Source organism: Papio anubis, chromosome 5 (assembly GCF_008728515.1).
Source record: "Papio anubis isolate 15944 chromosome 5, Panubis1.0, whole genome shotgun sequence".
NCBI lineage: Eukaryota > Metazoa > Chordata > Mammalia > Primates > Cercopithecidae > Papio > Papio anubis.
In genome coordinates this window covers 91,544,681-91,552,529 of record NC_044980.1, presented here as the reverse complement: position 1 = coordinate 91,552,529, position 7,849 = coordinate 91,544,681, and the positions used below count along the sequence as shown (strand labels likewise).

Sequence of the window (7,849 nt, the reverse complement as noted above, 5' to 3'; positions counted from 1 at the left end):
GCTTTTGGTGTCTTAGTCATGAAGTCTTTGCCCATGCCTATGTCTTGAATGGTATTGCCTAGGTTTTCTTCTAGGGTGTTTATGGTTTTAGGTCTTATCAATTAAAGACTTATCAAAGTCTTTAATCGATCTTGAATTCTTCCTTACACCTTATACAAAGGATAAGTCTTTAATCCATCTTTAATAATATACAAAATAATCTTAATACATATAGAAAATAATCCATATTTAATAATATACAAAAATTGTGTATAACTTTTGTATAAGGTGTAAGGAAGGGGCCCAGTTTCAGTTTTCTGCATATGGCTAGTTAGTTTTCCTTACACCATTTGTTAAATAGGGAATCCTTTCCCCATTGCTTGTTTTTGTCAGGTTTGTCAAAGATCAGATGATTGTAGATTTGTGGTGTTATTTCAGTGGCCTCTGTTCTATTTCATTGGTCTATATATCTGTTTTCGTACAAGTACCGTGGTGTTTTGGTTACTGTAGCCTTGCAGTATAGTTTGAGGTCAGGTAGTATGATGCCTCCAGCTTAGATCTTTTTGCTTAGGATTGTCTTGGCCATGCAGGCTCTTTTTTGGTTCCATATGAAATTTAAAGTAGTTTTTTTTTTTTTTTTTCTAATTCTGTGAAAAAAGTCAATGATAGCTTGATGAGGATAGCATTGAATCTATAAATTACTTTGGGCATTACAGCCATTTTCATGATATTGATTCTTCCTATCCATAAGCATGGAATTTTTTCCATTTGTGTCCTTTCTTATTTCCTTGAGGGGTGGTTTGTAGTTCTCCTTGAAGAAGTCCTTCACATCCCTTGTAAGTTGTATTCCTAAGTGTTTTATTCTCTTTGTAACAATTGTGAATGTGTGTTCACTCATGATTTGGCTTTCTGTTTGTCTATTATTGGTGTGTAGGAATGCCTGTGATTTTTGCACATTGATTTTGTATCCTGAGATTTTGCTGAAGTTGCTTATCAGCTTAAGGAGATTTTGGGCTGAGACAGTGGGGTTTTCTAAATATACCATCATGTCATCTGCCAACAGAGAAAATTTGACTTCCTCTCCTCCTATTTGAATACTCTTTATTTCTTTTTCTTGCCTGATTGCCTTGGCTAGAACTTCCACTACTTTGTAGACTAGGAGTGGTGAGAGAAGACTTTGTCTTGTGCCAGTTTTCAAAGGTAATGATTCCAGTTTTTGCCCATTCAGTATGATATTGGCTGTGGGTTTGTGATTAATAGCTCTTATTATTTTGAGAGATGTTCCATCAATACCTAGTTTATTGAGAGTTTTTAGCATGAAGGGCTGTTGAATTTTTTTGAAGGCCTTTTCTGCATCTATTGAAATCATGTGGTTTCGTTGTTGGTTCTGTTTATGTGATGTATTACATTTATTGATTTGCATATGTTGAACCAGCCTTGCATTCCAGGGATGGAGTTGACTTGATCGTAGTGGATAAGCTTTTTGATGTGCTGCTGGATTCAGTTTGCCAGTATTTTATTGAGGACTTTTGCATCGATGTTCATCAAGGATATTGGCCTGAAATTTTCTTTTTTTTGTTTCTCTGTCAGGTTTTGGTATCAGGAAGATGCTGGCCTCATAAATTGAGTTAGAGAGTCTTTTTCTAGGAATAGTTTCAGAAGGAATGGTACCAGCTCGTCTTTGTACTTCTGTAGAATTAGGCTGTGAATCAATCTGGTCCTGAGCTTTTATTTTTGTTTGATGGGCTATTAATTACTCCCTCAATTTTAGAACTTGTTATTTGTCTATTCAGGGATTTGACTTTTTTCTTATTTAGTCTTGGGAGGGTGTATGTGTTCAGGAATTTATCCATTTCTTCCAGATTTTCTAGTTTATTTGCATCTACATGTTTATAGTATTCTCTGATGGTAGTTTGTATTTCTGTGGGATCAGTGGTGAGATTCCCTTTATCATTTTTTATTATGTCTATTTGATTCTTCTCTCTTTATTAGTCTGGCTAGTGGTGTATCTATTTCATGGTTCTTTTTAGAAAAGCAGCTCCTGGATTCATTGATTTTTTGAAGGGTCTTTTGTGTCTCTATCTCCTTCAGTTCTGTTCTGATCTTAGTTATTTCTTGCCTTCTGCTAGCTTTTGAATTTGTTTGCTTTTGCTTCTCTAGTTCTTTTAATTGTGATGTTAGGGTATCAACTTTAGATCTTTCCTGCTTTCTCTTCTGAGCATTTAGTGCTATAAATTTCCCTGTAAACACTACTTTAGCTGTGTCCCAGAGTTTCTGGTATGTTGTGTTTTGGTTTTCATTGGTTTCAATGAACTTACTTATTTCTGTGTTCATTTTGTTATTTACCCAGTAGTCATTCAGCAGCAGGTTGTTCAATTTGCATATAGTTGTGTGGTTTTGAGTGAGTTTCTTAATTCTGAGTTGTAATTTGATTGCACTGTGGCCTGAGAGACTGTTTCTTATGATTTCCATTATTTTGCATTTTCTGAGAAGTGTTTTACTTCCAATTATGTGGTCAATTTTAGAAGATGTGCAATGTGATACTGAGAAGAATGTATATTCTGTCTATTTGGAGTAGAGAGTTCTATAGATGTCTATTAGGTCTGCCTGGTCCAGAGCTGAGTTCAAGTCTGGAATATCCTTGTTAACTTTCTGTCTCATTTATCTGTGTTATATTGACAGAGGGGCTTTAAAGTCTCCCACTATTATTGTTTGGTAGTCTAAGTCTCTTGTAGGTCTCTAAGAACTTGCTTTATGAATCTGGGTACCCCTGTATTGGGTGCACATATATTTAAGATAGTTAGCTCTTCTTGTTGCATTGATTCCTTTATCATTACGTAGTGCCCTTCTTTGTCTTTTTTGATCTTTGTCAGTTTAAATTCTGTTTTATCAGATACTAGGTCACTCCTGCTTTTTTTTTTTTTTTTTTTTGCTTTTCATTTGCTTGGTAGTTATTCCACCATTCCTTTATTTTGAGCCTATGTGTGTCTTTGCACTTGAGATGTGCACATGACATTTCCTGAATACAGCACACTGATGGGTCTTGACTCTTTTTCCAATTTGCCAATCTGTGTCTTTTAATTGGGGCATTTAGCCCATTTACATTTAAGGTTAATATTGTTAAGAGTGAATTTGATCCTGTCATTATGATGCTAGCAATATTTTCAGGAGGAGTCATGAGATACTGTCAAAGTCCAATAAATATCTAAAAACAGAAAATGACCTGAGACTCCTTTCTGCATTACCACCAGCTGCCCAGTACACTGGGTCACCTTATACAGCAGTAAGTGCAGCAATCCATGACACAAAAATCTTCACAAAACAAGAAGAAAAAGTACACAAAGAATTATATTAAAACAGTAACATACATTTGTGTGTATGAGGGAGAAATATTTAAAATCAAAATATTATATAATCACAAGAAAGTCCTGATATTCCTTGCTCTGCCCTTGGGCAACCAACAAAATTAAAACCTGTTTTATATCCCAGTATAGAAGAGAGACTTGACATAAGTAACAGTGCTCAGTGCTTGAGACCCAAGTCAATTTGTACTCGTGTTAGATAAGTTTAAATTCTAAAGGCTACAACAATCCTGTTAAATCAAGGGGAAAATTCATTTTAAAACAAAGTTATTCAAGATGAAAGAATAGCATGTCTTCAGTTAGAGAACTGCCTGCTATTGGATGATTTCTTGCTAATGCGTTTAGAGATTTTGTACTTCTCAACTTTGGTAGCCAAATCCACCACCACCTCCATGCTTTTTCTGCTTGCCTTCATTGCTCTTGATTTTCAGATCAACAAGGGAGCACCTTGAAACCAAATGACAGAGCAACTTGAGAACAATTTAAGTTATTAACATTAAAGATCTGTTTCAGAGAATGGGAATCATAGGCTTGTATGTATGACTTATATGTTTCCTGGGCTGACTTAGGAAAAAGTAATTCTTTTTAATCAATTTCTCAAGTTGAGACTGAATGTCAGAAATTTTAGACCAGGAAAAGTCAAATTCACTTAGTGGAACCTTGGATTGTTTCAAGTAGCTAAGAAAACCCAATTTTTCTGGGCGCAAAATGAGCAAGGCATGCCCTCTCCCATTTAGGCCTCTGGTTGTTCTACCCACACAATGAATATATTCCTTAGGGTCATCCGGAGGATCATACTGAACAATCCAGTCCACGTCAGTAATGTCCAGTCCTCTTGTTGCCACATCTATGCACAATAGTGTTCCCAGTTCTGCATTGGAGAACTGGAAGAATGTGGTCGTACGTTTGTTTTGCTTTTGCTTTCCACGAATGACCAAGACGAGCAAATCAATGTAATTCAGCAACTCATAAAGGTATTTCATGGACGTACAAGATGAAAAGAAGACCATAAGCTTCTTCTTTCAGTTCTTAAGGAATGTAAAGAGCAGAAGGAATCTCTTTTCATAAGGACAAACAACATATCCATGCTCAAGACCATACACTGTTGCATTAGTATTATCATCATCAACACCAATATACAATGACTCCTTTTTCAGAGAAATCCTTGCCAGGTCTTCAACTTTTGAAGTTTGGGTGGCAGAAAAGAGCATAGTCTGTCTATGTGTTGGCAAAAGTTTAATAATTTGCTTTAATTCCTCTTCAAACCCAATATCCAAGATACGATCAGCTTCATCAATAACTAGGCACTGCAGGTTTTTATACATAAACCCTGGAGTATTCTGCATATGGTCCAGCAGACGGCCTGGTGTGCCCACAATGATGTTGATCCCATTAGTAAGTTTCTGTGCTTCAGCAGATCTGTTACTGCCACCCATTATCAACCCACAGGTATGCACGCGGTGAGTCATTAGCTCCTTAAGAACCACCAAAAGTTTGCATGACTAGTTCTCCCATAGGGAGAGAATAAAGGACTCCGGTTCCATTCCTGGGCATGAACTTTAACTTAACCATGTATTCAACTGCAGGGATGAGAAAAGCCAGGGTTTTACCACTGCCTGTTTTTGCAGCTGCTAGATGATCCCTACTTTCCGGAAGTGGTCTGATACTTTTATGCTGAATTTCAGTCATATTTGTAAAGCCCTTTTCTTTTATTGCCTTCACAGTGTTTTCATTGACAAGATTATATAGAGAATCAAATGAAGTATATTCAAAAAGCTCCTGTCAGTCCCAGGGGTAGGCTGTGCACCTCACTGTCATCTTCATCATTATCTGTTTTTTCCACATTATTTTCTGTTTCTTTAGGAGTCTCAGCACTTTCTTCTTGAGATTCCCCTTTGTTTTCAGTTTTTGGTTTTCTGTTTTTTGTATCAGGCCCAACATCATTCATCATTTTTCTTTTTTTTTTTCTTCTTTTTCTTCTTTGATTCTGAATTGGGAGACTGCATTGCTGCTTCTCCGTTGGTTAATACAGTGGATTTCTGGCGAGATTTTTTAACATATATTTTCCACTGCTTCTTGAGACACATCTCCACTTTGAGCTTCTGATAAGCCCACATTCATGGAATGTTTTGATTTTTTAACCTTTCCATCATCTCCCATTGTTTCTTCAGACACATCTCCATTTTAAGTTTCTGATAGGGTCAGATTTGAGGCCCCCTGCAACTTTAGGTTCTACTCCTGCAATTTGAGGTTCTGCTTCTAGATCATCTTGCACAGGAGTTTCATCAGCAGGTGTCCAAGAAGTGCCTAGACTACGGCGCCACACAATACAGCTACTGAATTATTGGGGCTGATGTTACTTTCGGCCGCACATGCGAGGCTCAGTCAACTGGAAACGCCTGTAGTAGATCTTTCTTTCTTACTATGTGGATTCAAACATGTCATGACCCCATAGTTTTTTAAACACAACTTATAATAAATGTCTGTCATCACATTTTTAACTGATTCTAGGCATGTTAAATTCTATTTATCCCCATATAATTTTATCATTGATAAAATAACTGATTTCAGAACAAAATCTAAATCGTTAAATAAAACAGATATTAGGTAAAATACAGGCTCTAGTCTCTAGTATATTTTACATATATTATCAAAATTTAAATAAAAACTTGAGTTTGATAAATGATATTATCCTCACAGGGGAAGATAAAATATTTTCCTTCCCTCATTGCTAGGTTCATTGTGGTAGTCCTGATAACAAATGACAGATTAATAAGTGAAAAGTATACACGTTTATTTAATAAGCTTTACATGACATAGGAGGCTTCATAAGGAAATGAAGACTCAAAGAAATGGATAAACAGCGTATTTTTAAAGCCAATGTATTGTTTTATGGTAGGTTTCATGAAGAAATAGACAATTGTGGAGCAGTATAATTGGGTAAAAAAGTATAATTAAAATTGCAATAAACTAAGGGGAACTTAGCAAGACTTGTTTCTTCAGATTTGTCTCTGTGACTCTGTCTTCAGAGGTAAGAAGAATATTTCTGTCCTTCAGGTATAAGGAGGGTATCTCTTCAATAAGTGTCTTGTGACCTGCTTCTGGAGATTTTCAGAAAATCCTTTTTAGGGTTTATCACTTGCTTCAGGAAAGAATGGCTTGGGGAAGGTAAAAATGACTTTTTGGCTTCTGATATTTTTTCAAATGCCAAGGTACCATATTTTGGGGTAGGCTCTCCTGAACCCCATCATCTTTAAGAGGCAGGACTATCTCTGTTGATTTTTCTCTATGGAAAGCATTAGGAACCCCACTGTTTTATCTCCTTCATTAATTCATTCAATTCTAATTGGAGATCTACATCATACAAGGTACTATGCCAAGGGCTTAAAAAAAAAAAGTGCCAGGACGAACTGCAAATGTTTTAGTGAACCCATGCTGAATCATACTCTGACACATCATAGGTATTCAATAAATATTAGTTAAATAAGTATAATTTAAAGATTTTCTCTATCTAACCTTACTTTTTACAGATCAATTTAACCTTCCCATGTATTTGCCTTCCCAGATAGCCCAGGAAATATAAAAGGAAAGCAGATGTACTGTCATATAATGTATAGCTTACCTATATTGACCCATGCACAAGGTGAAACACAAAAGATATTGATATTTCTAAATGCAGAGGAATTTTGTCTTCTTTCAACATAAGTTTTGGTTTAAAATTAATCAGACACACCAATTAACAGGGCTAAATCTACCTATAGAATATTTTCTGTTGATCTAGTGGCCATGATATTCAGTATTCTTTTTTATTCCTATCAAATTTGTTCACATTTAAAAAAATTAATGTTTACTTTTTGTGGGTACTTGATAGTATATATTTATATGGGACATGAGATGGTTTGATATAGGTGTTCAATGTGTAATAATCACATCATGGAAAATATTCATCCCCTCAAGCATTTATCCTTTTCGTTATAAACAATCAAATTATACTGTTTTAGTTATTTTAAAATGTCTAATTAAATTATTATTGACTATAGTCACTCTGTTGTGCTATGAAATACTAGGTCTTATTCATCTTTCTAACTTTTTTGTATGCTTTTAGTTATTTTAAAATGCACAATTGAATTATTATTCACTATGGTCACTCTGTTGTGCTGTGAAATAATAGGTCATATTCATTCTAACTAATTTTTGGTATCAGTCATACTCTTTTAGTTATTTAAAACTGTACAATTAAATTATTATTGACTGTAGTCAATCTGTTGTGCTATGAAATACTAGCTCTTATTTATTCTTTCATTTTTTTTTTACCCACTAACCATTTCCACTTCTCCCCAACTTTTTCCCACTACCCCTCCCAGCCTTTGGTAACCATTCTTCTACTCTCTAGCTCCATTAGTTTAATTGTTCTGATTTTTAGTTTCCACAAATAAGTGAGAAGATGCAAAGTTTGCCTTTCTGTTCTTGACTTATTTTACTTAACATAATGACCTCCAGTTCCATTC

At 35.3% G+C, this 7,849-nt stretch overlaps 1 pseudogene; it reads right to left on the bottom strand.

Moving 5' to 3' along the window:
* Nucleotides 1-3,041: 3,041 nt before the first annotated feature.
* Nucleotides 3,042-7,204, bottom strand: LOC101019409 (annotated as a pseudogene).
* Between the last annotated feature and the right edge of the window lie 645 nt (nt 7,205-7,849).